Source organism: Atractosteus spatula, chromosome 7 (assembly GCF_055471065.1).
Source record: "Atractosteus spatula isolate fAtrSpa1 chromosome 7, fAtrSpa1.hap1, whole genome shotgun sequence".
NCBI classification, from domain to species: Eukaryota; Metazoa; Chordata; class Actinopteri; order Semionotiformes; family Lepisosteidae; genus Atractosteus; species Atractosteus spatula.
This window is the reverse complement of record NC_142712.1, coordinates 61,068,023-61,095,634: the sequence shown is the minus strand read 5'-3', so window position 1 is coordinate 61,095,634 and position 27,612 is coordinate 61,068,023. Positions and strand designations below refer to the sequence as shown.

Genomic DNA, 27,612 nt, shown 5'->3' with positions numbered 1-27,612 from the left:
AGGCTGAAGAATGACTCATCCATGAAGAGGACCTGATGCCACTGCTGACGAGTCCATCACAGCCTCTGTCTGGCCCAAGCCAGTCGGGTGTGACGTCTAGGAGGTGTGAGCAGAGGGCCTCTGACAGGTCGCCTTGCTCTAAGGCCAGCAGTATGGAGCCTCACTGTCCTGTCACTGATGTGGGCATTGTGTCTGCTGGCAGTTTCAGCAGCAGTACAGGTGGCAGATCTGAAACGATATCTCAGATGGACCAGTCTGATGTGTCGGTCCTGCACTCGAGGGCGACTGGATCTTGGACGGTCATCTGTCCTGCCAGTCTGCTGAAACCATCTCTGCAGTCGGGACGGACACAGTGGAGCGGCTTACTCCATAGTGTCTGGCAACGCTGGCACATGACATGCCTGCCTGCAGCATGCCAATGACCCTCTCCCTTGCTTCTGGTGATGTTCGTGGCATTATGGAATGCACAGAAAATTGACTATGTGTGGCCTTTTTCTTGCAGTGACCTAAGCTTTGAATTAAGGCCTTTTTAAAGGTGACCTGATCAGGCATTGTTCCACCTTTACCTTGTTGGGTAAAAGTCTGCAGTGCTCCAAACCAATAACACTTTGTATCGACTGGACTTTCAAGTGGAAGCTCAGACGTAACTTGATTTTAAGTGGTTGGTTCTACATTGTTCCATGAATTCATGTATTCAAAAAGCACAATTATACCCTTCTTCACTGTCTAATCATATGAGTGTACTAAGGTCAGCTACAAAGAGACCTCATTTCAGTGTTTCAACCAGAAACTTTTAAAAGTTCTCTTCATGTAAATTATAATTAAAGAGTGTTTCACAAGTCTGCTTCCTGGAAGTAGGGGAAAGTGTCTTCTACAACAACAAAAAAATACATCATTTACTGATAGCATCTCTTCTCATTACTTACATTTTACATGCAGTCTGAGTGATTGAAGTGAAGCACATCTCGGAAAACAATGGAGGCACAAATGTTGCAAAACCCTCTTTGCTTATTCCTAGACTGTTACAAAGTTATGAAAATAAATTCTTTAACCTTTCTGAATATGTCTAGATAAAGAACAAACAATGAATCCATGAAATCACCCTGATTCAGGGAGTAAATCTGGAAATGAGTGACAATTGCAGGAAATCTAAGCACAGCAAACACATTATACTCTTTAGACTTTTCGTTTAGCTGAATTTAGCTGTAAAAGATGAAGGGATTGTTTAAATTTACCCAAGTCAAGTATATGAGTTAAGAAAGGCCAAATACTGCAGAAATAGATTTTACTACACAGCTTCCCATTTCAAATTTAAGCACATTTGCAAACAGAAAGTATAAATACGGTACAAGTACTGTACTGAAAAAGTAACAGTTTTTTTTTGTTTGTTTTGTTTAAAGCTCTCTTTCCCAGCTTGGACATGTAAAGGTCTCCAAGGAATATTATCACATTGTTTTGAGCATTATCAAATGTGAAAACAGACTGAATAAAAGTATTCTAAAACTGTTGTAAAACTCATTTTACAACAGCCCATATTCCTAGAATGTTCACAGGTTAAAAAAAACCTCCATAAATACTTTGACCTTAAAATACTTTAATTGTAGCAATTCTACTTTTTGAGTTATTTCAAAGGTTCACTCCACTTGTAATCCTACAAATTACTGTACTTTTAAGGAAGAACTCCTTTAAAATACTCAGGGAAATATTAGTACAGACAATCCTAATATTACTGATGGTGAAAATTCCCCAGAGGAAAGAGAACTGTTAATCAGGTGTCTGCTTTAGACAGATTCAGCACATACAGTTTTCTGCTCTGCAGAAACAACATGCGTCAAAATTCTCAACTAGACTGACACGAAGATTCAATTACTCAGCAGGAAACAGCAATCAAACATGCAAATCACAGGGTGGTTGAAAGTTCACAAGTATTTAATCCAGATTTCTTATGCATCAATATACTAGATAAGGAGTTTATAAAACCTGATGCATAATTTAGACCCACTGAGTAGTATTTTTAGAACACTTTCCTGGTTTTAAAAGAGAACTGACATACAATTGTCACACACGTAAAGGAAAAATCCCAAACAAAAACCACAAGGTTTTACACATTCGGTAAGATCAATTGACAATCTATTTTTTGGAAACGTATTATTAACCTTTTGCTACCTTATAGTATTATTTGAAAATTAAATTCTCAATTTTATTTGAAGATTATACAGTTAAACATTTCTTAAAATAAATCAAGGACAATTTAATTTAAACAATGCCCTCACTCTAAGTGCAGATGTAGGCTCTTCCTCTCAGAAGCTTCACTTAAAAACAGAGACAGGAACTTCAATCCACCTCTAATCTGATTAAATCCCATATGTTAATCCTCCAATGAGGCAAAAACTTTATTTTCTGTAGTCTTCAGAAAGCTAATTTTGTAACGTTTCCCACCATATCTTTGCCAGTGATTCAAAACTACTGTTCATTTCATATACTCTACACCACAACATTTTTAGTTTTCATTCAAGCATTGTTCTTTTAACACACAACAGAACTAAATAATTATTTGGAACAGTTGATAAATTTGCCAGATCTGAAGCTTCTGACTGATGTCTGCTATACAGTATATAATCCAACCCAAGAACTGGGTTTGAAGACCCTGCTCCACTCCACTTATAGTCCACAGAGATGAACACAAAGAATAATTTAGTTCTAATAATATCATGGATGGACAGAATTAGCAAAACAATCAAACACAGTGTAATATAATTCATATTAATTTCATAAGCTCAAAGATTTCTTAACTGTAAAGTACAAATAACTGTTTTTACTTTGCTGTCCCAATCTTATAGTTCATCACAAAAAGTACTATACTGCAGTCGCTCCATTTTTAAAAGAAGTAAAAACCACATGCAGTATTGTATTAAACATTCAGCACAGGGAAGATGGAAACTTGCAAGCATCAGCTTTCTCAACCTAGGAAGAAATGCACTGTGTGAATGAACTTAGTAGCTGGTTTAATATAATAGCTCTCTGAACACCATTTTCTCACTCTTAATTAGAAAACCAGTGTTTTGACTACTCCCTAATATATCCGAAGCACAGCTCTTTGCTCCCTTGACAGAATTTCCTTAATAACTGCATATCATTTCCTTCTATTATTACCGACACTCATAGTTTTAAGCTTTGAGGAGGAATGTTTACTTCAGACAACACCTACTGTAGTTCAGCCTTTCCGTATGCACAGTCTGGATGTAAGCAAAAGTGGCAGAGCTATACAGCTGAGAGATATATGAACTAATCAGAGGTCTGAAATTGTTTATAGTCACACACAAAATGTGAACTATCAGAATTGACTGTAGCTGTGAAGAAATTATTTAACTTAGGATGTCTGCCTGATTTATCACACATGAGGAACATGTTCTGGCTGAAGATGAGCTTTGCTCCAGTCAATACCTCTCCTATGCTCTGTTCCCAAGCTACTGGTGAAGCAAGTGCTACAAGTCCTGCTTTTCTCTTAAGTGGTGTTCTTGGCATTGTCCAACTGCAACTAAACCGAGATGGGCTCTTTGTACAACAAACTGAACAGCCAGAGCAGAACAGAATTACTTGAAATTGTGTGAAAGCCTTTTCAAATTTCCTCTCTAAGGTTTCTCACACACTTGTAGTCTCTGTGGCGTTTTCTTTTATTTCAAAGAATCCGGTTGCGCATTTTCATCCAAAGAAGCTCTTTAATTCATCCCACTTCAGCTACAGATGAGGTCAACCAGGGATTCTTTTAACATCTGCAGCAGTGCAGGAAAGGGAACCCAAGAAACTCCATTAAAAGTACCAGCAATGTGTAATAAATGGGCCTCACCATGCACCTCAGTAACGGAGGAATTAAATAAGGGAACTCAGAACATCTGTAGTTAAATGATAAGAGTCCTGTGTGCACCTTTATTACTGATTTACATTTAAACATGGTGATCTTAAAAAAATAAATTAGGTTTTGAATTCCATAAAAGAAAAAAGTCTTAGCAAGAGCTTTAGTGTGTGAAAAAAACAAGAAATGCAATGTAAAATAAGCAAGATCCACCCCCAGGTTTTGAGAAAGTTACCCATTTTTAAAATATATATTTCTTTGTGTTGTTTATCCTTACCTGGAAAGTAACTGTGAAGAGGAATCCTAACATCTGATATCTGCATGGATTCACTTCAAATTCTTAAGCCATGATTAGAACTATTACATTAGTCTTTGTTCAGTCCTGACATCTTTCTACATTACATTATCCTGCCCCTTGCACTGCGGTTTGTATTGCATTATGTTGTAACATTCTCTACATCACATCTCTCTATGTACTTCTCTAAATGACTTGACTTACAGCTCACTATGAAATTATAACACCTTATTACACAAACAATGATTATTTCTTATAAGTCACCTTGTATGAAGGACTAAATAAAGAGAAGGGCTGATGTCTGTGGCACTGGGCAGCATGAGTCAAAAGTGGCTAAAAAACGTATCAGAATGACAGCTCGCATCTCACAGGACATGTGTATGTGTGAAACATTTACCTTAGTCACTGCGGGGGGATGATGAGTTGCTGGGCTGAGCCATCAATAAACATTCCCTACAGGGTTTTAACAGAGAGAAATTCTGGGTTCTGTACTTGTACACTAGTCTAAACCTTCTGCAACAAATGAAAATGGTTTGTCTCTAAACTATAAGGAGTAACAGAATCCATGCAACAGCAAGAGCATATCCTCTTTTGAAATAACATTTGTTTCACAGGAAGTCTTCTGTGAACTAGAAGCCCCAAGCTATTAGAATTAATTATATTATTGGTTCATACAGTGCTTTTCCACAGTTTGAAGCATTATGACTTACGGCACAATCAATTTCTGTTTTAGTTATTCCCCTCCCGCCTTCAGCTCTCGCATCTATAAACATTCCCATGCTCCTTACACAAGTATCTTCCAAAAACCAATTGAGCTAAAACAGTAAAGTCAGGCTTAAAGGAACTAAACAATTTCAGTAGCATACAGTAATATTACTGTTTGAGACAGTTTACTGTTTATTTTTCTGTTTAAAGCTGGGTACTATACAATTCTTTTGGAATACCCCAGAACTACTTTAAGCATCTCTTAGTGTTTATCCTAGGATTATCCTTAAAATAGGTGGTTAATACAATTAAAAAGGATTCCCTGATGCTGTTAAAATTAAACCCCAAGTGTAGTATAGTATGCCACAGTACATACTGACCAGTTCTGTTGACATTAAAATATCAAACCTTCTGCTTGAGAACAGGTCCAAGTCATTTGTTTCTCTAAAGGTCACAGCAATAACAAATATGCAAAGCAAATAACTAGAAATCCTATAGAACTGTTATAATGCCACAGTGGAAACACACGTGGAAAATGATGTCATGATTTTGTACTTGTAAACACTGCAGATGCTTCACTACAGCACATACAGTATCTGAAGTTCAAAGTGAACTATAAGTCCCTAAAAAAGTTCTTACAGACTCCAGAAAACACAATAAGACTCCACCCATTCAAGAATCCCCCCATTCATTCTCATAAACATAAAGTGACAATTGTCACCCTGGAAACCAATTAACCTTAAGCCCCCCATACAAACACACCCATTAAGCAAATTAAAGCCTGAAAGCTGGAAAGAAATGTATTTGTTTGTGTAGAAAAAACTATTAAACATGCAAATAGGAGAAAATGTATGCTTGTGCATGCCTGTGAAGTTTTGAGAAGCTGACAGTTTTCATCCTACAGTTCTCAAAAGCAATTAGAATCTCGGAGTACCAGAGATAGGAGGCAAAATTAATAAAGCTGTACTGGAAGAGTAACTATACTGAAGTCAAACAGATCAATTGACTTAATGTTTAGCTTGATGAACTAATTCCTTCATTTCTATACCGGTAACCTTTCATTCAAACATTGTTAATAACATGCTGTTAATGAACTCATTTAGATCCACTGAATAGTATCATTGACTCATAAGCTGATGAAGAATGCTTAAGTTTAATCAAGGGATTACTGTACTTACTCTGTACAAGCATCATTTTTGTGCACTTCACTGGGACCGTGCCATTACAATAATGAAACACATATTTTGCAGTTCCTGTAAAAAGACAATCCTTTAAACTATGACTAAAGAACAATGCCTATTCCCAGCATGGGATGTGACAGCCATATCTGAACAGAGAGACTCACCTTCAATCTTGATGACTACTCACTGGACTATCTGTACTGAACATGAGAAGAACTCAACCAAAAGAAATTGGGTTGATGAAAAATAAAGTTCCCCCTCCAGTTATTTTCTAAAAATGTACTGGTAATCAAGTCATAATACTGTCTGCCTGACACTGTTGAAAGCTGAGAGGCTACTGCTGCTGACCAGCAGAATCTCTGGGTGTGCACACATGTGAGTCATCCAGAGTAGAGCGGAACTGTTAAAGATAAACCATGCTCTGTGCCCTTGGAGAAAATCACACTGCGTTTTTTAAATACCTGCCACAGGCCATCGCCCATTAAGAATACCTTCATTTAAGCAATGCATTATAATTGATAGAATGAACTGTTAGCTGTGTGCTGGTGGTCTACACAAATGAGTCACTACTCTACTGCATATGGTAAATGGCTTGTCTTCTGTTAATTTGGGAAAAGCCTTGTACAAACAGGCCCTGATTTGAAAGCCCTTGTGTGATGTAAACAGCAGGTTTACAGTTGTATCTCTTTAAAACATTAATCATATACTGTAGTTACAGTGTCAAAAGAGTAAACAATAAGGCTCACAAACACAAGGATCGTGTTAGACGTGACTTTTCTTTACTTACCAATAAGAAAAACAGTCTGTGTGGGTAAAACAGTACATTTACTGAAGTGCCTACATTTACCTGAAACAAATTATTAAGCACTCTGTTTTATGAGCTCATTAGTTTTGTGTACAACAGTTTAAAACAGCCTTGTGAAAGACCACCTACCTTGCATCTAGCGATTACTGGGTGTGTGCACCACTATAATGAGACAGTTGAAAAGAGGAAATAATTAGGACTCTCTATTTCAGTTAGGTTATTTAATCTAATGACATACATAAAAGAGTAAGAAAACATGAACATCTCAAGGCATACTGTATTACCTACTACTTTTAACTTAGTTTTGTAAGTACAGAAGTGCTGAAGTACTGCAGAGATATGCTCAATGGCCATAATATTGCAGTCCTCCACTGGGGGGGGGTCTTAATATTTTTGCTGGTTTATCTTTTTAAGGGATTTCTTTCAATGTCAGATTGTATAACCAGGTAAGAGCCTGGTTGATTACTGATCATTGCATTTTGATTTCCTTGATTCTCGGTTGCTTCTGAGCTCTACAACACATACTATCTTGGCCTGTATGATTCTATATCACCTATATGATTTAAACTGAAATACAGAAGTTGTCATATTAAATTATTACTGACAGGGTCTCCTGCTAAAACACATTTTAGCGCTTAAGAGCATTTCTCATTTGTCCTTTAGGGACCAAAAATTATATATACGGTATATGCAGAAGTCCCCCAATAAAACAGATTTGAACACATTTACAGTAGATCAAAAATAAAATGATGAAATTCAAACTACATTATTTGCAAAGAAGAAGATACCCCTGCATCAATGTCAGAAAGCCTATAATTTAATAGAGGATGGGTTGGCAATACATGTTATTGGTTTGATGTTAACAGATACAAACTTGACATGATGTTGAGTAATATGAAGTACTTGTGCTAAGAACAATATATTAGTACGCATCTGTTTCTTGAAATCATTTCTTTTTTAACCTGACAGGATGAAATTGTCTGTCTGCTTTGCAAAGTGAAATGCAAATTGCTGCTTTTTTTAAGCACAAACTTCACAATGTGGGTAAGTGCTGGAAGACTTGCTACTGACAAGCCATCTGGTACCTTTATTGTTATCACGGAAAGGTTTCTTGAAAAAGAGAAGCCAAGCTCAATCTTGTGATACTTTCCATTTTCCACTATGCAAAACATTCAGTGATCTGCACAAACACCCTGCTGGGACTATAGCATTTTTCAGTGCAGCACAGCACAAGTTTAAAGATTTAAAAAACAAAATCCACCAGCAGTATTAGCACTTTGTAGTTAAAATAGATATAGCTTAAAAGCAGAACGTTTCAGAAACTGAAAATTTTGAAAGGTCCATTTTCCATTCTCTTCCTTTTATTTTTTAATCGTTAATTTTACAGGTTTCAAAAACAGAAACGAATAGGATCAAAACAACAAAACATTTTAACCAGGTTCCTGGATCCAGGACCTCTCAAATCTAATCAGACAGATGTGACAGAAGTACCATGTCATAAGGATCTGACTGTGACAGCAACAGCAGCCCAAACCCACACTGTCGCAGCACCTTGGATCTACCATCAGAGCTCCATACGTACAACAGTTAGACAGGGCAGGGCACCAGGGGAGGAAATACAGAGATTCCCATTGCAGCACCAACAGCTGCTATGAGACCAGCCAGCAGCTTTCTGCTGCTGTTTCTGCTGCTGCAAGAGGCCAAAACTGGCATTAACATTTCACAAAAGTGCTAGGTGAGAGCAATGAATATCTCTGCTCAATTGACAAAGCTAAAATAACTGTCTAGGGACAAGAGAGATAACAAAGAACCTAATAAAGGTCAGGCATAACATACAGTATGTTGATTATTGTTTTCAGAATCCAAATTTATATTCAATTCAAGCTTTATTTTCCCCTCAGGGAAATCTTTTTTACAGCCGAGTCCAACACAACAATACAACAGTGACAGACAAACATCGCTAACAAAGAATAGAGTACAAGAGTGTTACCAAAGATAAGAGAACAGTTTTACACTGTTAGAGAGTGAGATTGGAGAAGGAATGAAAGATATCCTGAGTCTGTTAATCTTACATCTGGGGACAGAGTGGCATCACCCAGATGGGAGTAATGTAAAGTCACAGTGGAGAGAGTGAGTCAAACACCATACTGTTCAAAATACTGTTTCAAGAAATGTCTTCAATGTTCAAATCCCTATTCAAACTAGTGACAGTTAATAAAGAATGAAGCCTCAAATTAGAGAAAATAAACAAAGTTCTTATAAGAGCTCAGATTATTTATTGGGCAAATAGACAACCTCATCTTTCAGGCACTCACTGTCCATGCCAGGGGACAGGGATTGTACTGTGATCATAAAGTCCTGGAATGAGCAAGGGCATTATAAATATCTGCTTAAATGTTTAGAGTACAAAGAGGAATTTACCTATGTGAAGTTCATAGTTATAAGAAGCAACAGAACAGAATCAAAATCTTCTGAGATTTTGCAATTTCTTTACTAAATGTCAAGGTGTATCTAAGTGCAAATTTATGGGTCCCAAATGCAAGCTACAGTGTCTATGGAGAATTTAATAAATCAAATTCTGGTGTCCATTATTATTAATTTGCTTAGCACTCGGACATCAGTATACAGTGCATATAGACCTATATGGAGAGCCTACACTTTCTTCCAAAGAATGCCAAGAAACAGAACCAAAAAAACTAAACCAAACAGACTGTGCTTGCAAGACAAAGGAGTAGAAGTAAAATTTGTAGTCTGGCAGAGATAACCTCTCCTTATACTGCAAATTGCACATCCTTCATACTGCAAATAGCAGAATTTAACATTCTCTGCAAATTTAGACATTGGATTTCAAAATCCTAAAGGGGGAGACAGTTAAATAACAAAAAAGAAAAAGGCAAAGATTCTAAGCTACAAAAACAATCGCACTATCTAGAATAATTCCATTATTCAGAGAATATAAACATGACAATAAAACAACCATTTTCTAATTTCCCGTTTCCAGCATTTCACAAGAAAGTGGATCGATTTTCATTACTCCCAGATCTTTCCTTCCTTGACGAACTTCTGATCTTGATCATGGAGGCCGGATGTGTCTGCAGGTTTTTATTCAAACTGCACTCTTCATGATATAAACCAGCTGGTTACTGGCTACTTGAACTAATTTCACAACTTCTTCAGCTCTTCAGACACTGCTGCCTTAAAGACACCCTGAAATGTTGCAGACATACAGTACCTGTCCTCTAAGACTGGACACTAAGACAACACTATACAATACATAACAGTTCATAAGAACTATACCAGGCTAAACGTATGAGCTATACTGTACCTCAGAGTGTGACGTTGACTGTCTTCTTAACTGTCTAGACAATTTCTCCATCCTATTTTATTAACCATATAAATACTTACCAAGTTTGGACAAACTAGCATAAATTGGCCTTAATACTAACTTTTCTACCACGATTATTTGAAGTATTCCTAGATGAAATCATCATGAAACACTTCACTTGACATTCAAAAATATTTTTTTTGTACAATTTATAAATTTAGAATCGTTACAGCTCTGACTCATGGAAACCACATGGAAACTTCAGCATGCACTTGAAGACAAGGAAAAAAAGAATGTTTATGACATTCTTTTCTGAGAATGCAGGGTGTTGGGCACTAAAAACATTTATTAAACCCCATAAAGATGATCCTACTCTTGATCGATGACTATTAATGTACCATTCAAGCTTCTTTTGCAGATGTGATAAATTATTGAAGTGAAAAAAAAACACAGGACAATAAAAAATAAGAAGATAATGGTGTTTCTATTATCTAGACATATTTTAACGCTTCAAAGACATTAATAACAAAAAAAAAACAAATTGAGAACATTTCCAAGCTAGGAAATAAAGTCTTGGACTTAGTAAGTTTAAGACATTTAAGCTATTTGCTCTTATTTAATTTCATATGCTTTCATCCATTTTACTTGTATCATATTCTTCACAAAACTACCAGTTCTGCACCCTGCTAAGACGAGTGACAGAAACGGTCATCTCAATGCTATTTTTCACACAGGGTATAAGGCATACATTGAAACCTCCTGGTTTAGCAAATGCTGAAAACCCAAGTGGACAATTTTTAAAAGATGTTAGGGTTACTTTTGTCAAGGGTTTTGGCTCGATGCGAGTCTCTCTGGTCCAGTTTAGCTGTCATAAAACCAGAACTCTTCAAAATGAAGCGAAAGCTGGATCTCATGAGCAGGGAACCAGAGAGGAAGAGCCAATTTGCACCCCCATGTTCATTAGGCTTTGTCTGTCTGAACAGGCGATAGTGATCAGCTGGAATTGACAGAGAGAATGAGGTGATAAAGAGGACAAATGGAGCGCGAAAAGACTTTGCTCTGGATAGACCCCCCCCCTTCGCCCCATGTTCCTTCGAGAGACAAGGGCACTCGAATAAGAAGGTGACGAGGGAAAATGACAATTAACCGACTGACTGGAGAAAGGCGTATCACCAGCACAAGCTAAATAGACAAGGAATGTTTTTCCCTTTGAGGACAAATTAAAACTAATGTTAAATTCAGCATCAAATTCGTTTAATGGCTTTTGATTACCTGGGAGAGGGACTTTCAACAATTTTTGTTTGCTTTTTCGTCTTTAGATTCTCAAGTTGCTCTCCATGATGTAAGTTACAACATGCAGTTACAACATGCTGTACGTCAGCACCTGAATCTTCAAAGCAGCTATTTAACATGCCAAACACCCCCATACTGTCACCTGAGGCCAGCATCACTTGAAGTGGTACTTCAAAATCAGACAACTTTTGGCTTCTGCCTAATCACACTGAAAAAAATGACTTATTCATTCTGATTTAGAAGCTTCTAAGATTCACTCTCATAAGCCAAGTGAATGAATGGAATCCGAAGACTAGGTCAAAGCTGACAATGAATTATCCCAACACTGGTTCAGAATGCGACACACAAATACTGTAGTTCGTCTGCCTGCAGCATCCTGCCTTTCCATAAATAGGCTTTAGAGACTGCAGGCTAAACTCATGCAACCTCTCCAAGAGCAAATGGCCATCGTACTCCAAGCTGAGCCACTACCTGTGGCCAAGAAGACCAGATGGGCTTCCTGCAGCACTACATCAGAAAACAATATGTAATTCAGCAACAGAGGCTTTCAATGGTTTCAGACAAGCCATTATAATATACACACTAAATTTGAAATCATTATACATGCTGTAATTAAGTCCAATTTTTTTTTAAAAAAAGGTGCCAGTATACTGTAAGTACACTGAGTCCTCAAGGACTTCCATCACTCCTCTCATAAGAATGGGAAAAAAAAATGTTGGCACTGTGCTCCAAAAAAAAAATCAGCACCTTTTGGATTGCAAGTAATTAAGCACTTGCACCAGTATACAATACAGTCAATAAAAGAACACCACAATCCTGCGATTATTATCCCCTCAATCGGTCAACATGAGGCTTCTACAGTCTGACTACGATTTTAAAAAAAAACAGTGGTATGATTGCTATTTTTCTGTAAAACAAATCAACTGAAATGCAAAAGAAAATCAAATCCATTACTGAGAAAAACAATGAGCAAATGTTGTATAATATTGCATTGGGTAAGAAAAGACAATGCAATATTTAGAAAGAATTTCTGCTTTTCTGTGCTCACCATGAAGTCGGGATTGTGGGGAGGGATTCGCCACGTCTTCAGAGAGACATGCCCCAGTTCCCGGGTCTCCCACACTGCTATAACCTTCTGCTGCAGCCAGTTCCTTTGAAGGCTCACCTAGGGAGACAGGCAAAGAAAAGCATGAACCAGGAGACAGAACCAGCACTAACTTCATATAGCTTATCACACAAAATCACAAGCTCAGTTCTTTTAAATCAATTTGCGATCTCCATCACAACAAAGAATATTAATACCATGCACGTCCTTAATAATACTTTATAAATCTCCATTAAGAACATAATTTTGGAGGCTCAAAATAAAGAAAACTGAATTCATAAGCTTTTTTTAATATTTAATTGGATTTAGAGAGCTCCGTCAGGACTTTTTAGTCCTGGTCTCCAACCCCTCTCACTGACAAACGTGTTCTATTCCATTTTACAAACAGGTTCCCAGATCCATCATTGGACTACAAATGAGAAATATAAATGGATTTCAAGGAGTGATGGGACTTCTTATAATTATAAAAACAATCCTGTGGCATGCAAGGAGGTTTGAGTGAGCATTTTAGGTCCATAGCTGAAGGAAAATGTACGAGAGCAGACTTTCCCTTTTTGTACCAATGGAACATTAGTCTGCCAAGCTGGGATTTGCTCATAGATGATTTTTGAGGGCTTCAAAGGTACCAAACACTGTGAGCTTTGTAGTAGTTTAAATTATTTCTCCTACATTATGCATCAGTAACAGCTATTCTGATACAATACTCGTTTTCTTTTTTCAAATGCAGTTGAGACACAGATGCAATTCTGCAGATTCTGCAAATATGCTGGCAGCCCCATATTTCTGTCTTTGCTTAGGGAAGAAGAGAGTAGCCATGTCACACACGAATCAGCTGTAAAGTCATGCAGAAAGCAGGATATTATAGACTGCAAACAGATGTACAGTACTTTTCCTACGATTTTTAACAGTCCTTTATACACGTATAAACAATTTGAGCAGGGAGCTATGTCAGTGTGCAAGACCCAAAGAATCACATAGGTCAACTTCATGCTACAGTATGAAGTAAAAGAAGGAAAAAATGAAGCCTTCTCCTAGCATATGCACATATGAAACCTTACGATTTTATAATCCACGAGATCCAGGAATTATAGTTACTGTCTATGTTATTCTCTTTTTGCCTAGCCAAACTCAAAAATGAACAGCCTGTCCTGGAACAAAACTGGGAAAAATGGCCACCAGCAAAAACCTGAGGTTCTCTCACGTAAGCCAATGCTGAAAAAAGAAGAAAACCGATTAGTGTAACCTGAAGACTAGGTCATAACCAATAACAGACCCTCCACTTAACTGGTGGCTTGGTTTATCCTGAAGGCTCTGTGTTCTAGCAGAAGGCAAATAGAAAAAATACAAGAATGGCAGCAACAAATCCAAGAAATAAACAAGATTTCATCCCATCAGGGCTGTGTAGCTGCAGGCGGGAACAGTGTCACAAATAGCACAAATTCTGCTGGTTAGAATCGCTTGTTTTGGAACCAAGGCAGTGACTCTTTCACATTAATGATGACAGCTTTCTTCCACAAAAACAGACGTCGACTGTTTCAGCGCCTGCTTTTTCCACTAACAGTTGGAAAAAAATGGAAAATGGATATAGAATAAGGATTGCATTCATCAAAACTTGAGGAGCATTCCCTACTTAGTGAAATGTCAGCTTCTCTTTCAGCTCAGAAATGAAATATAGACAAGTATTAGGTAAGTATTTGGAACACTAGTGGGCATTAGGGCTATCCTATGAAGTCTTTGTCCTTGGTCATACAGCCAGAATCTCTTCTCACAGTGAAGGGTAGAAGTATTTTGTGGAGATGAAAAATCTAAGCCCTTTGTTCTTTCTTTACTTGAATGATAACCAAGACAAAAATAAAGAAAATGATCAGTAGAGTTAATATAATTAAACTTCACAGCTTATTAGCTTTTCTTTCCAGTTAGTTGCATGCAAAATGACTTGTGGTTCCCTCTGAAGTAGACCAGTTCATTACCAGATCTGTCGCTGCCTTCAGTTTAGTTTCCAGAAACCACACATTGCTGAACAGAGGTGAAGTCACAAGGGTTATATCTCTGCTGTGTTTTTTGGTCATCACAGTGTTGCTCTATGACAATAACAAAGTTCACCCTCAAATCTTTAAAGTTTGTGCCTATCAAACTGCTACAACATATTACATATCACTCACAGCAGAGCTGACAATTCCAGCCTGGCTTGGCTATTTTAAATTCCACCCATACAGCTGCAATTCTTGTAATTCTTTTACAACATCCAGAAATTGAAATGATCAAGTATGATGAGGTTGATCCTGCTCATATTTCCACTGGAGGAGGAGGATTAAAAAACACAAACAACAAATGACAGTGTTTCAGAATTCTGTTGAGAAAGAAAGCCAATTAATCCATTAACCACAGTGTTTTCCACTGGCACAAAAAACACGAGGCTTCTCTGAAAATGTCAAAACACAGAAAATGAAGAGCACCTAAAAACGGTGATTCACTGCATATTTACTCCGCCTGCAGCTTTTTCCATTATCAATACATACTACTAGTGTCCTCTCAAGCATTATAGCAAACAAGCAGACTAGTTAATGGCATATAATTACGTTTTCCATGATGCCATACAAGCAGGCTAGGTGCTTCATGCTCTTAGAAATCCTCAAGATTCAATGTCTGAATTTCAATGCCTGCTGCAAAATAACTCTTTCACATTTGCAACCAACTATTCACTCACTCATATTCTTTTCCTCTCATCACAATTCTGTTTGTACTCTGACAGTGAGACTACATCTTATGTTCGAGAAGAAGGAATGATCAGATCCATTGAGATTTGGCAAAAGATTTTAAAATCGCACATTCCCCGTATGTTGGTTAAAGGGCTGGCACAGCACCTGAAAAATGAAAGTTACAAAGGTACATCAAAATTCAAAAGCAGGTTTAAGAGGCCAGTCATTCAATTTCCACATCATGTATTGCTTTTAAATGATTTTCAAATCAATAAGCATAGTACCTTTGGAGTAAAGAGATTAACATGTTAAGGATTCCCAATTGTGAGAACACTCTCATTTTTTCTTCTCACATTTACTGTCTATTCTAGAATACCTGTTTAAGGAACATGGTCTGTCCTATGCATTCACAAAACTTTCAAAGCTGGCATTAATTTTCCATTATCCTACTGGCATCTGGAAAAAAAGCAGCACTAACTTCAAAGTAGAAAAAATGTCTTATCACACACAAAATCACAAGCTAATTTTTTGATCTGTTAGTGATCTCCATCACAACAAAAAACACGAATACAATGCTTGATCTTAATAATTATTGTTAAATCTCCATAAAGAACATTAGTCTGGAGGTTCAAAATAAGGATATTTGTATTTCGTAAGCTTTTTTCAAAATACACTTGGATTTTGAGAGCTCTGCCGATCTCAAATAGATGACAAACAGTAGATGTTGCCAGCTACAAAAAGTCAGCAGTTCAACCAGTCAAACACATTTTAAGGTCTTTTCTTTATAAGAACCTATCTATGTTTGTCTGGATGCTAAAAAAGGACTGAAAAATAAAAACCAAAAACGGCCTGAGAAGGGGTTAACCCTGAAACTAAACTGCGGTACGTGCAGTTTCTGAAAACCCTGAAATCAGGGGGAAACAGACAAGAAGGCCAAGGATCAATAGGAGGAAAAGCCATGAGCAAATGTTCTATCCATTCTAATTAAATAACAGCTGGGAGCAAAGGAGTTAGATGAGAAGGAGAGAAGATAGATAAGGAGCTGAAAATTACATTGTGTATATCCTGAATAAGTGACCAATAATGGTGTTTTTAAGACTGTTCACACTAACATGTAACCGATCACGCTATTGATCTCACACTTAGAAAAACAAGGATTACAGCTGAGTTCTCAAACTCCTTTTTCTTCAGGGCCTAGTGTCCTCTGGTTTTATGTTCTACCTGAGCTCTCAGCTACTAAGTTGGTCTGATTGTTTAATTAACTGTGTAATTGCAATACTTCTCACCAGGCTCAGAGGTGCTTAGTAGGTGACAGTACCCTTAATGAAGAGAATATTGTTAGCAATCAACTATAAAAGAATTTATGAACAACTCGTATGTATGTCTAAGAACATAATCAGGTCAATTCATTAATTAGCTACTCCTTCTGGAACAGAAACCCAGGACCCACCCTACTAGACAGGTAAATGAAAAACAGTCAGAGGAAATCAGCCCTCCCCTCCTCAGGGAATAAAATTATTTTTTCAGTGAAGACACTAATAAGAAAGCCTGGATCTAAGGCAGCAATCTGCCGTATTGCCATCAATGGAATGGGGTCTAAATAAATTAATTTTAACTCTGAAGCTTTAATCCAATGCTAATTTGTCATGTGCATTTTAATTCATAACAGATACAACTGCAAGGTCACCACACAGCATGCACGGATCTAGCGCCATTTTTGTCAATGACAAATGTTCCTAAGAAGCAAGCCAAATTGGCTGCAAGAACTGCAAATTTGGAAATCTAAAACAATGGGCCATGTCTGGTTGAACTTGATCAAGAAGGGACAATCCAGTCAGATCTAAAAACAATGCTCAACATCTTAATGAAACACAAACCCTGAACAACTCTGAGCTAAGCCTGTCTGGGTCATTACAGATGCTGGCTGCTTCAATGTGCTGGAAATGATGCCATTGTTCATTAAAGGGGAACTACAGTCTCAAATTCTCAGACCAGTTGTTAAGTCTCATTCACAAAATAAATTCATTGACAGTATCAGAAAAGTTTACAAATCTCAAATGAAACACAAAATCGTGAATTTTGATTGCATGGTGTCACAAACTGCTGGGCTCACCACGGGAGATCGCAAGAATTCCCGACGATTGCGACATGAAGGGGCCCTTCCTGCTCACTAGTCACTGTAATGATTAATGTAATGTGATGTACAAGAGAATAAGAACAAACATTTCAATGTTCCAAAGTGATCTGTGGGCAGAGTTAACTAATAAGTTGTATCTGTCTGCAAAACCACCTCAAAATCGAGAGCAATATTTCTGTTGGATTAAAAGAGAGGTATTCACAAGTCGGCTTGTTTACAGTGTCATAGGGCCCTTTCACGTCACCAGAAGTTGTGTCACCTCATTCTGAACTGTAGAATATGGCGCTGCACATACCTTGAAATTTCATCTACTTTGTGATGTAAATTGAAGGTTTTACATGTTACTGTGTACATTTTACTTTCATTGTGGTTTGAAATGCACTCAATGCCGATTCGTTCTCACCACAAAATATAAAAATAACACTGCATTTCCCCTTAAAGAACATGAAACAATCATATCTGGGATGTACCAAAGCAATACATTTAGAGAAATGTAGAGATAATGAATGATAGATGTACCTTTCTGTAGATACAGTATATATCTTAAGTCACTACAATAAGAGCCAAGGAGAGACTGTAGTGACACGATGCCATAACCTGTTTGCTCACACTACTACAATGATGAGTTGGGCTTTCCCACACTTTCATACAAACCAACAGTTCAGACCTTTCTCTACTTTGAACATATCTGCAGAAAGAGAATACATAAGCACAAACATGTTTCTGATTGTTGTCCTACTTACTCACAGTAAATCTCTCTAGGGATAGCAGCTTTAATACCCTGCTTTTCCAGTTTAAACTAGTGAAAACAGAAAATCACGTAATTAAATAATAGGCAATTAAGCTTCAGGAGACTAAGCCAGAGAAAACATATTTCTTCTCATAAAATTTTATTAAAACATTGCAGGAAAAATTCTATCAATAGTCGTGTACTAAAATTGTCTAAGAATTGGTGATTTTATTCTGTCAGGTATTGGTTGATACACTAAAACACCATGGATATCAATATACCACGCTAACGTAAAGAGTTTTAATGGAACCATTTTACTGTATTTGCATTTTAAACTCTGGGACCACTCTGGGATGATTACTGAACTATAAGCTTTTTTTTTTACTTAAGCACCAAAGAAGTGTAATCTTTTCATATACTGTAACATAAAATGTAAATGAGTTTCCCGGGATTATAATAATGCACTATTCTGCAGAAGCTATTACGGAACTAAATTCCATGGAAAACATCCTTTGAATTTACATGAAAGGAAAATGGTATAGAATGACATACAGTATATGTTCATGGGTAGTGCTGGAAAGAATTTAATAAATTTAGTTTATAGTCTAGATGTTAATTAAAAAATTAAGTTGGCAAGTTCCTATTTGTCAAATTTAACACATATTTACAATAAAATACTGTATATGAACTATATTAACCAGCAGAGATACTTAAGACACCGTGCCTGAATGTCATTTTTGACTGCAACATGACTTTCTATCCAGATGCAGTATTAATAATTTGGTAGCCAAGTGGTAGCAGCTATTTAAAGTCAGATCTGAGTTGCTAAGTCCAGGGGAGGAGAAGACTGTTTGAACACTAACTAGGTCTTCTATTACAGACACTTTAATTGACACTCGCTCAAGCCTACTGTGCAATAGCGGTTGAAAAACCAAGGCCATAACTCCAGTGCTCTCAGACCTCTGATGGTCAACACTAATGTTAGTGGAAGAACTAATACCGTAATCCGTTTTTCATGGATTTTCAGATCTGTATTACAAATAAGTGCTTTTGCAACGATGCAATGCACAGCTGTCAGATGGGTGTCCATACACAGTAACTACAAGTGACCTGATGCCTGCAATACCTAATGCAATTCCCAAAATGTAACATAGTAGGCTTCACTTCCTTCATAGATCAGTTAATATCTTTTTACAGTGCAATTAATTTAAAACGATAGGTGTTCTCCTTCATCCCTATTCCAGCCCAAACTGGGACTTAGATCCTATTTTTTAGGATCACCCGATGATGAGATGTCTCCATCTTTACCCGTCTCTTACGGTTCTCATGGTCCCTGCCTATCCAGCGTTGAGGGAGATATCCAAGGTGCTTCCAAGCTTCACAAGCACGTTAAAAGAATGAGCGAGTTGCAGAAATGCAGCCTTACAGCTCTGGTGCTGGGTGTAGCTGTGCTAAATCATAATAGGTTGCAGGTCAACCTATTAACGATCTTGTGGTTTAGGTAGCATTCTGGTGTTGTCCAATTGTCAGGACAAGTGCTTGACTAAGAACATCAAAACAATCATGGTATCATTACAGCTGTTAAGATGTTATTTTAGTCATATATAGACATATCGTTCACGTCGCCACTGTATACTGGAGGTGGGTTTTCTTATGATAGTTTTCATGATGACGTTAATAACTAGTAGAAAGTTGTGGTGACGATGGTGTGTAGCCACCATCCTGATATCAAAGACACAGATATTATTCTTCACATAACATCAGGAGTTAATATATAGTCAACCGAGGATGCTAATTACTTTTCAGGTTTATGACCTTAACTGGTATTCAATAATCAGCTACAATAATAATAATAATGATAATGTTTCTTTATTAGCCCTATACAATTTCTTGCATTAGGAATTCGTCTTTTCGCATACCCCAGCTTTTCTCCATGAGACACAGACACACAGAAAGGGAGAGAAGCTTGGGGTCAGAGCGCAGGGTCAGCCATTGTACAGCGCCTGGAGCAGCTGGGGTGAAGGGCCTTGCTCAGGGGCCCAACGGAGTAGGATTCCTCTGCTTGCCGCTGGATTTGAACCAGCAACCTTCCAGCCACAGGCGCAGATCCTGAGCCACAGAGCCACCACTCCGCCCCCACAGAGCCACCGCTCCACCCCAGCTTCAGTTTGAAAATCATCTTGCCACACCATCAGCCATGGCAAAACTATATTCGCTCTTCCCTGCCTTTAGAAAACCGAGGATATCGATGGAAAAATAGTTCGCTCAAAGTAACAGTAAAGTAACCCTGTGCACTGAACTGATATGGGTGCTTTTCTGGGAATACTGTCTGCCAAGCAGTAGGCTCCAGTCAGCTAGAATTCTTTCTGCCCAACGGTGTTCAAAAGAGCACAAGGATTAGCGATCAGGATGTTCCTGCCATGTTTCAGAACCTGCTCAACTTATTTGGTCTACCCTCGGAGCACCATTGATTTTGGCTGTGCCTGCAGTACATGTGCATGAGGCATCTCATCTGTGGTCATGTTAAGTTGAGGGTTTGGCTGGTACAGAAGTTTTTTTACAGTGGGCCACCCAATGTGTGTTCTGTTTCTTGGCTGTGAGCAGTGCCTTCTTGTCCTTGCGTTTGGACTCAAACTGCCTCCACTTGAAGTGATTCTATTTATAGATTAAAAGTAGAATTTCTATGAAGAATTTGGCAGCTTGTGCACAGGGGCTCTCTGGTTTTGTTAAAATGTGGTTTCAAGACAATGATATCAGACATTATTAGAGCAGTAAAGTGAATATTGATCTAATTACTTTATCTGTCAGACTCTGGACACAGCAAAAGTCAATGCATTATTTCCTGCTACTCATAATTTTACAGAACAGTATTGACTACATCTGAATGAACAAAAAGAATATCTTGTACAATGCATCATAGCTTACTTTAGAGAAAAGCCCAATTGCTACAATTTCAGATTTAAGCATCTCTCTCGCAGGCTTAGTTGGGGATGTCCTCAGACCTGTATAATTTCTTATTATATAATATATTTAAACCCAGATATCCAGAAGTGACTGGCTTAAATGACTAGCCTTTCCTAGGAAGCCATTTTAGCCCACAAAAACTTAAAAACCTATGGACTGCTTTGGAACTGCAAATCAGTGGCAATCGTAGATAGTGTTAAACAGTCCTGCAAGCTTCAGTTTCATCATTTAATCAATTAAGCCACACCCCAGATTTTAAGCTGCAAATTACACTATTCTGTTTTTGACACCGTAAATCCTAAAAGTCTAAACTGTACAATGAGTGACATATTATTTGCATTGTAAAACAAAATGAAATTGTGGAACAAGGTGCAGCCCCTGCTGGTGCAGCACTAGGATTCTGTTTTGGAAATTAGATTGTCAAGATTTGAACTGACAAGATACAGTCGATGCTGCAACTCTAGAACGCTGCATAAAACATAATACAAAAATTAAACCATGGCAACTAGAAGAGCACACACATAAAATCGGATAAAACCAAATCATATCATTTAAAAATCATTAACAGCTGATTGTGAGTTAAAGATAAATTTGTATAATTTATTTTTCCTTGCAAATGTAAAAACACACACTGGAAAATGGAACGGGTTCACAATTCAGTTGAGAGATGCGAGTGCTATATTCTTCTAGCCTAAGTAGAAATGGTGTCTCTTGGAATACTGCAGACAAGTTCTGAATTTTAAGCAGAATTAACACCGCGCAGTTGCGAACAATGTGACAGCTGTTGTCAGTTCTTGGGTACCGTTTGTCTGCGACAGAGTGTGGTGATGACATCCCAAATAACGAAGAAAGGTAAAAGATGCACCTCACTCCTTTTAAGAATGCAAACATGCCAGGAAATAATGGGTGACCCCATATCCATCTGACATTATTTCACAATTTCTTAACAAAAGACAGAAGAAAAAAGCTCTGTACCGCACCAGCATTTCAGAATAGACCGATGCTGGCAATTCTTAATAAGGGATTGTGGTCACATCCTCTGGTACAGCACAATGAATGCACCCATTGAGAAGAAAGCATCAGAACATCAATAACTGCTCAATGACAGACAATGTTCGATACTTACAAAGTCTCCTTCCAAATTCTAAGGACGTATCCCCATTTTCTACTAAACTGCATCAATCCATTAATTCTTGAGACAATTAATGAACTATATCATGGTGCATCTTAAGAAATGTCCCATTCAATTAACATTAATCTTTTGGAAAGAGCAGCAACCAAAAAAATAACATCCAAGACTGGTGGTGATATAAGAATGTTAGTACAACTGCAGATCTAAAATTTTATTGAACATTTCTATGTAAACAATCCCTTCCATCATGTTCAACACTTGCTGTTTTTATTTCCTGACTTCCTGAAGTTAATGATTCCAATAACAAAATTCCCTCTGCATCACCGTCAGATTCATACAACTGGCAGTGCCTTCCATGTGTCAGTAAAAATTAAAAACTGACACAGAAGCCAGTATTTCAGTCGGAATGAATCTGGATAAAACTGGAGACAAGAGTTAAAATACTGTCACGAAAACGTTTTTAAGTTTTGGGAGGGCACACAGGAGAGGATAAGTATCAATTTTGTTTCTGCTACTGATCTTGTAATTGGGTCTCTAAAAACATGAATATAGCTAAACTAGTCATTACTAGTTTGAGTCTAAATTTAAGATTACACTTTTTGTGAATTTACTTAACGCTTTAAAAACAGCCATTCCCATTCAAAAACCAATGTGACAAAGTTTGCAGTAGTTCCAAATATATTATGTACACTTGCTTTATACGACATATTTCTGTACCTTTTCCTCTCTTGATCTGATGTAAATCCACATACTGTATATGTCTTACGGCACATGATGAATAACAGGGCCCTATGTGGTGACTAATGGATCTCGAAAGAGCTAGAGGAGTTACAAGGAAAATCAGAGAGAATGTATCCAAATCGCAGTTCAAAGGCCGTTGTCAAAGACGGGTTTGTAGGTCAGGAAGCCAAAGGTTCAGAAGTCAGGTAATTGCAGAGAAATCTCGAGAGCGAGATGAGGGGCTCCACTTCGTGAAAAACCAATACTGAGCATTGAGGTGAATGTGGTGAGGGTTTAAGAAATAGATAAGATCACTTAATTAGCCATATATAAATATACAATTTCTTGCATTAGGAATTTGTCCTTTCGCATACCCCAGCTTGCTCTCCATGAGACACACAGACAGGGAGAGAAGCTGGGGGTCAGAGCGCAGGGTCAGCCATTGTACAGCCCCCCTGGAGCAGTTGGGGTTAAGGGCCTTGCTCAGGGGCCCAACAGAGTAGGATTCCTCTGCCGGCCACGAGATACGAACCGGCAACCTTCCAGCCACAGGCGCAGATCCTGAGCCACAGAGCCACTGCTTTGCTCCAGTGTGGAGGATTAGTTAATGCGATGGCGTTTGCTGGAATTAGAGAGGGCTGGAGCCTGATTGGGAACAATGCAGGGTCATTTGCGTAGGGTTGGATTCTGATTGTGGGCAGTTGTGACAATACGGTATATACCCTACTGGGTATCATCAAGCCGCAACAAGTAGGGTTATGAACAACTAGCCCAAGGATCTGCATGGAATCTAGATGAGAGTATACAGTACATATAGCTTCTAAGAGTAACACCCTGCTTTTTGTAGCAAGTTACCTCCATCACAACTAATTGAAAAATATCACTGTATTTCAAAACACAAAAACAAGGGACTCTTTTTTTCTACTATGGGGATGTTTCTCTTAACACAGCAGAATACAAAAATGAGTAGAGAGCACAATTACAGAAATACATTTTGCTTATACTTTAGTTGATGTACTTTAAATTTAGCTGATGTACTTTAATAGTTTTCACCTCTAATGCAGGAGATGGATGACATTGATGAATGGTAGTTTAGATTCCAACTTCTCTCTTGATAATACTACCATCTATAAATCAGGCCACTACTGTAAACTATACCAAATTTTAAAATTGTGTGGTTTACTGTATGTTAAACCATAGACTTGGCAAGGATATTGGGCTTAGCTTAACTAACATTTTTACTGAAAATGACATTTGAGATGTTATACGGCATTGTTTTTTCTTTGTGAAGGAAGTGGTGAATTTGCAGATCATGTTTTCACAGAACTACAGAGTAGGGCATTTAAGGGAGAAACATATCACAGCACTTCAAGGCTCAAGACTTAAAATGTCTTCTTGTCATAGTTGTGACTGAAATGAATTCTCCATACACCCTCTTTCAGAAATGAACACAATTCAGAACAGTAACATTCATTGGGGGAAAATATAATTTTATTTCTAACCTCACCCAAATCTGAATGAACATCATTACTCAGCTGTGGACAGAAAACAGAAGAACTGAAAACACAGGAAAACGACTTGCATTTGCCTCAATTAGATTACAGTTTCATTTATTTTATAATCAGAGTCCAGCTTTCATATTTCAGGTTCATAGGTTCATTATTTTTTGTACTGCTTTGAATCTAAGTTCCTCAAGTGAACTAATAATAGTTTAAACTGGACAAATTAAACATAGTCTCAGGGTCTTAAACTGTTGATGATTTACAGTACCCATAAAACCTGCAGGACCGAGTCCCTCAAGGACCAGATCTTTTTAACACCCCTGCTTTATGTGAAAATTGGAGTTCACTGCACCTCGTAAAACCAACTTGGATCCCATTGCCTGATGTACTCTGAGGGCAAACCAGAACATGAGTTATTCCACCTGGGCTGTGGCGCATTCCACTCAAGGTTCATTAATCAGAGTGGAAACACCAAAATGAAGTGGCACCTTTGTTTGCACATCTGTTACTGCACATTCGCAACACGGGAGCTCTGCAGAATGAGAGCTGCAGTGTACTGAGGGGGGAAACAAAGGTGACCTCCATTCTTAAAACTACACTTTAAACAGGACAGCAGGGCAGCTGGAACTGTGGTTAATATCCCCTGCTGCAGTGTGCAACCAAAGAGAAATTGTGATGGGGCAGCACTGCCAGCACCAGAACATTGCACTGTAAGTGTCAGAACAGCCTTTTTGATGTAGGATGTTAAGATCCGGGCTGAATTGTACCTCCTACCATTAGTGTTACACTGCCGGGAGGACCAATTCCAAGCTTGAATGGGACACACTGCCAAAGTCTGTTCAACTTAGGGTCCATGTGATATGAAACACTTTAAGCAGTCTCTCTGGTCAAATAAGTGTCTTCTTTTCGTGTCAAACACTCCAGCTATTGCTGAGGCAAGAACACAACATGACCCTCTGGCTCATGTTATAATTACTTCAGATTAAATATACTGAAATCCCCATCACATTCTTCTGGGCTTCACTCATCTTATTAAAAAATAAAATAATAATATCTACTGGCAAACACAGTTCCCAATTTATTGTAATTACTTTAGGCTACCCCAACCAGAAAAGTCTATTTAATATGGGAAGGATGGTGGAGACATTTAAGCTTCTCTGGGGCACTGTTAAATAGCATGTAAAAAAAATGAAAATGTCTTGTTTGGTAATGCTGTAGTGTCATATAAGGCTACGATATTTGAGAAAGGCAAACATACTCGGAACTTCAAGGCTTGCAAAAATCGGCTTTCCATTTACAGCTCTATGTGTTAGAAGAATGCACAGAGAGTGGAAAAACAAGGGCCTTGAAATTTAAAGTGGGTCAGTAAAGCCACTTGAACTTCTTAAGACCCGTACACCAGCAAAAATGTGGTTTTAGTCACGCACCTATGATGCATTTGTGATAACAAGCAAGTAGGAAATGCAAATAAAAGCTAAGTGCTTTGTGACTAATCAACCAAAAAGCTTTAATAGTGAATCTTGTTTGGCTCTTAGTCTTATCTACGATAACCACAAAGATATTTATTTCTGTAACACATCCAATGATAGTTAACTTTAGCACTAATGTACAAATTCCATAACTTTCACTGTTGGACTTCTTTTTGGGAGTGGTATCAGCACAATGACTGACTCATCTGTATCTATACCGCAGAAACGAATAGCTGGGATTTCTGTTAAGCAATACTGTCATCTGTGTTTTCACTACCTTACCAGCAAATAAGAAAGAAAAAAAAAACTTGTCAGTCTCTGTGCTCACTCACTCTCTGAGTTCCAAAAAATACATAAAAGTACTTTTATAAAAACATAAAGATGTTCAAAAAAAAAGATGCATTTACCATTAAGTAACCTCCAGTGTAGTGGTTCATACAGACGTGATGAGGAACTTTGAAGAAGAAAACAGTCTCTCCAGACAACACACTGAGTAACGGATGTATCAAAAGTAATTTATTATTCTAATAGAAGTTTAGAGAATCCATAACAGAAAGAGGAAGATACAGCATCATGCATGCCCATTAAGTGAAAGTGTCAGCAGAAATCCACTGCAAAGTCAGACACCACCACAAGGTCCATTCTGAGGGTCAGCAGGAGACATATAATAAGACACAAATGCAATTTGGAGAAGGTGGACCAGATTTAATTCAACTCAGCAAGGGTATATTCTGTTCCCATCAGTGACAGCTTGTGAGCTAAGCTTTCGCCTGTCACACAAGATTTCTTCCTAGCCAGTGGTTAAATCAGTGTCCAGACATGCCATGAAGCTCAATGTGTCTCAGCTGCCTTTGGGCAGGACCAGAACAGGCCTAAGACCGAGGAGACAGAGCTCAGATGTTTGACGTTAATCAGGAAATCACAGAACATGCTGGCAGGCTCTCATAAAGCTGCTCGAAAAGCAGAAAAGTAAATAGAAGAGAACAAAATTTCAAGCATGTAACAATTATTAGATGAAGCAGGCTCATTTCCGGAAGGCTTCCTAAAATGCAGGGTGTTAAGTTGAGGCTGTAAATGCAGTAGTTTATAAAGCCTGGAAACATTTTTAAACAGAAGTGAAGGAGCTTTCTTTTACAAGACATTCATTGCTGTTGCAGCCTCCAAGTACATCTCCTCTTGCTTCCATTACTACACAATGCTGCCTGCAATCCTAAACTAAAAGCATTTTTTAGCAAAACTACACACTGTCTAGTATGTCACACTGAGTACTGAACCCAGCCAGTCTGGATAGAACAAAGGGCTCAATGGACAGGACATTTAAAGCCTTCACTGGTGCTACAGCATCCCAAGGGAAAGTACAGACTCCCTGAGAACATAAAGACGGTTACACACATTGGCATTGAGGGCATGGAGACCATCAGGCTCATTTGTTTTCCAGAAGCTACAGTGCTTGATGCAAGGATCCCATCCAGCTGTTTCTTGAAAGAACCCAGGCAGTTGGCTTCCATGACATGGCTGGGTGACTTGTTCCACTCTCCCACAAACCTTCAGAAATGCACTTTCCATTTTTTGTCCTCTGGTGGATATTTCACTGTTGATTCTGAAGACATTGACCTTGGTCATGCACTTGTGGTTTTTGAACATTTGTACCATGCCCCCACGGGGTCCTCTATGTTCAAGAATATAAAGGATCAGTT

General features: G+C 38.0%; 1 protein-coding gene across 1 annotated transcript in view; it reads right to left on the bottom strand.

Moving 5' to 3' along the window:
* The window catches only part of otud7a (OTU deubiquitinase 7A), a 107,649-nt gene that overhangs the window by 64,418 nt on the left and 15,619 nt on the right, over positions 1-27,612 (bottom strand). Inside the window, exon 2 of the mRNA XM_088920395.1 lies at positions 12,506-12,622. The gene's annotated coding sequence lies outside the window, so the exon portion shown is untranslated. The remainder of the gene's footprint in view (positions 1-12,505; positions 12,623-27,612) is intronic.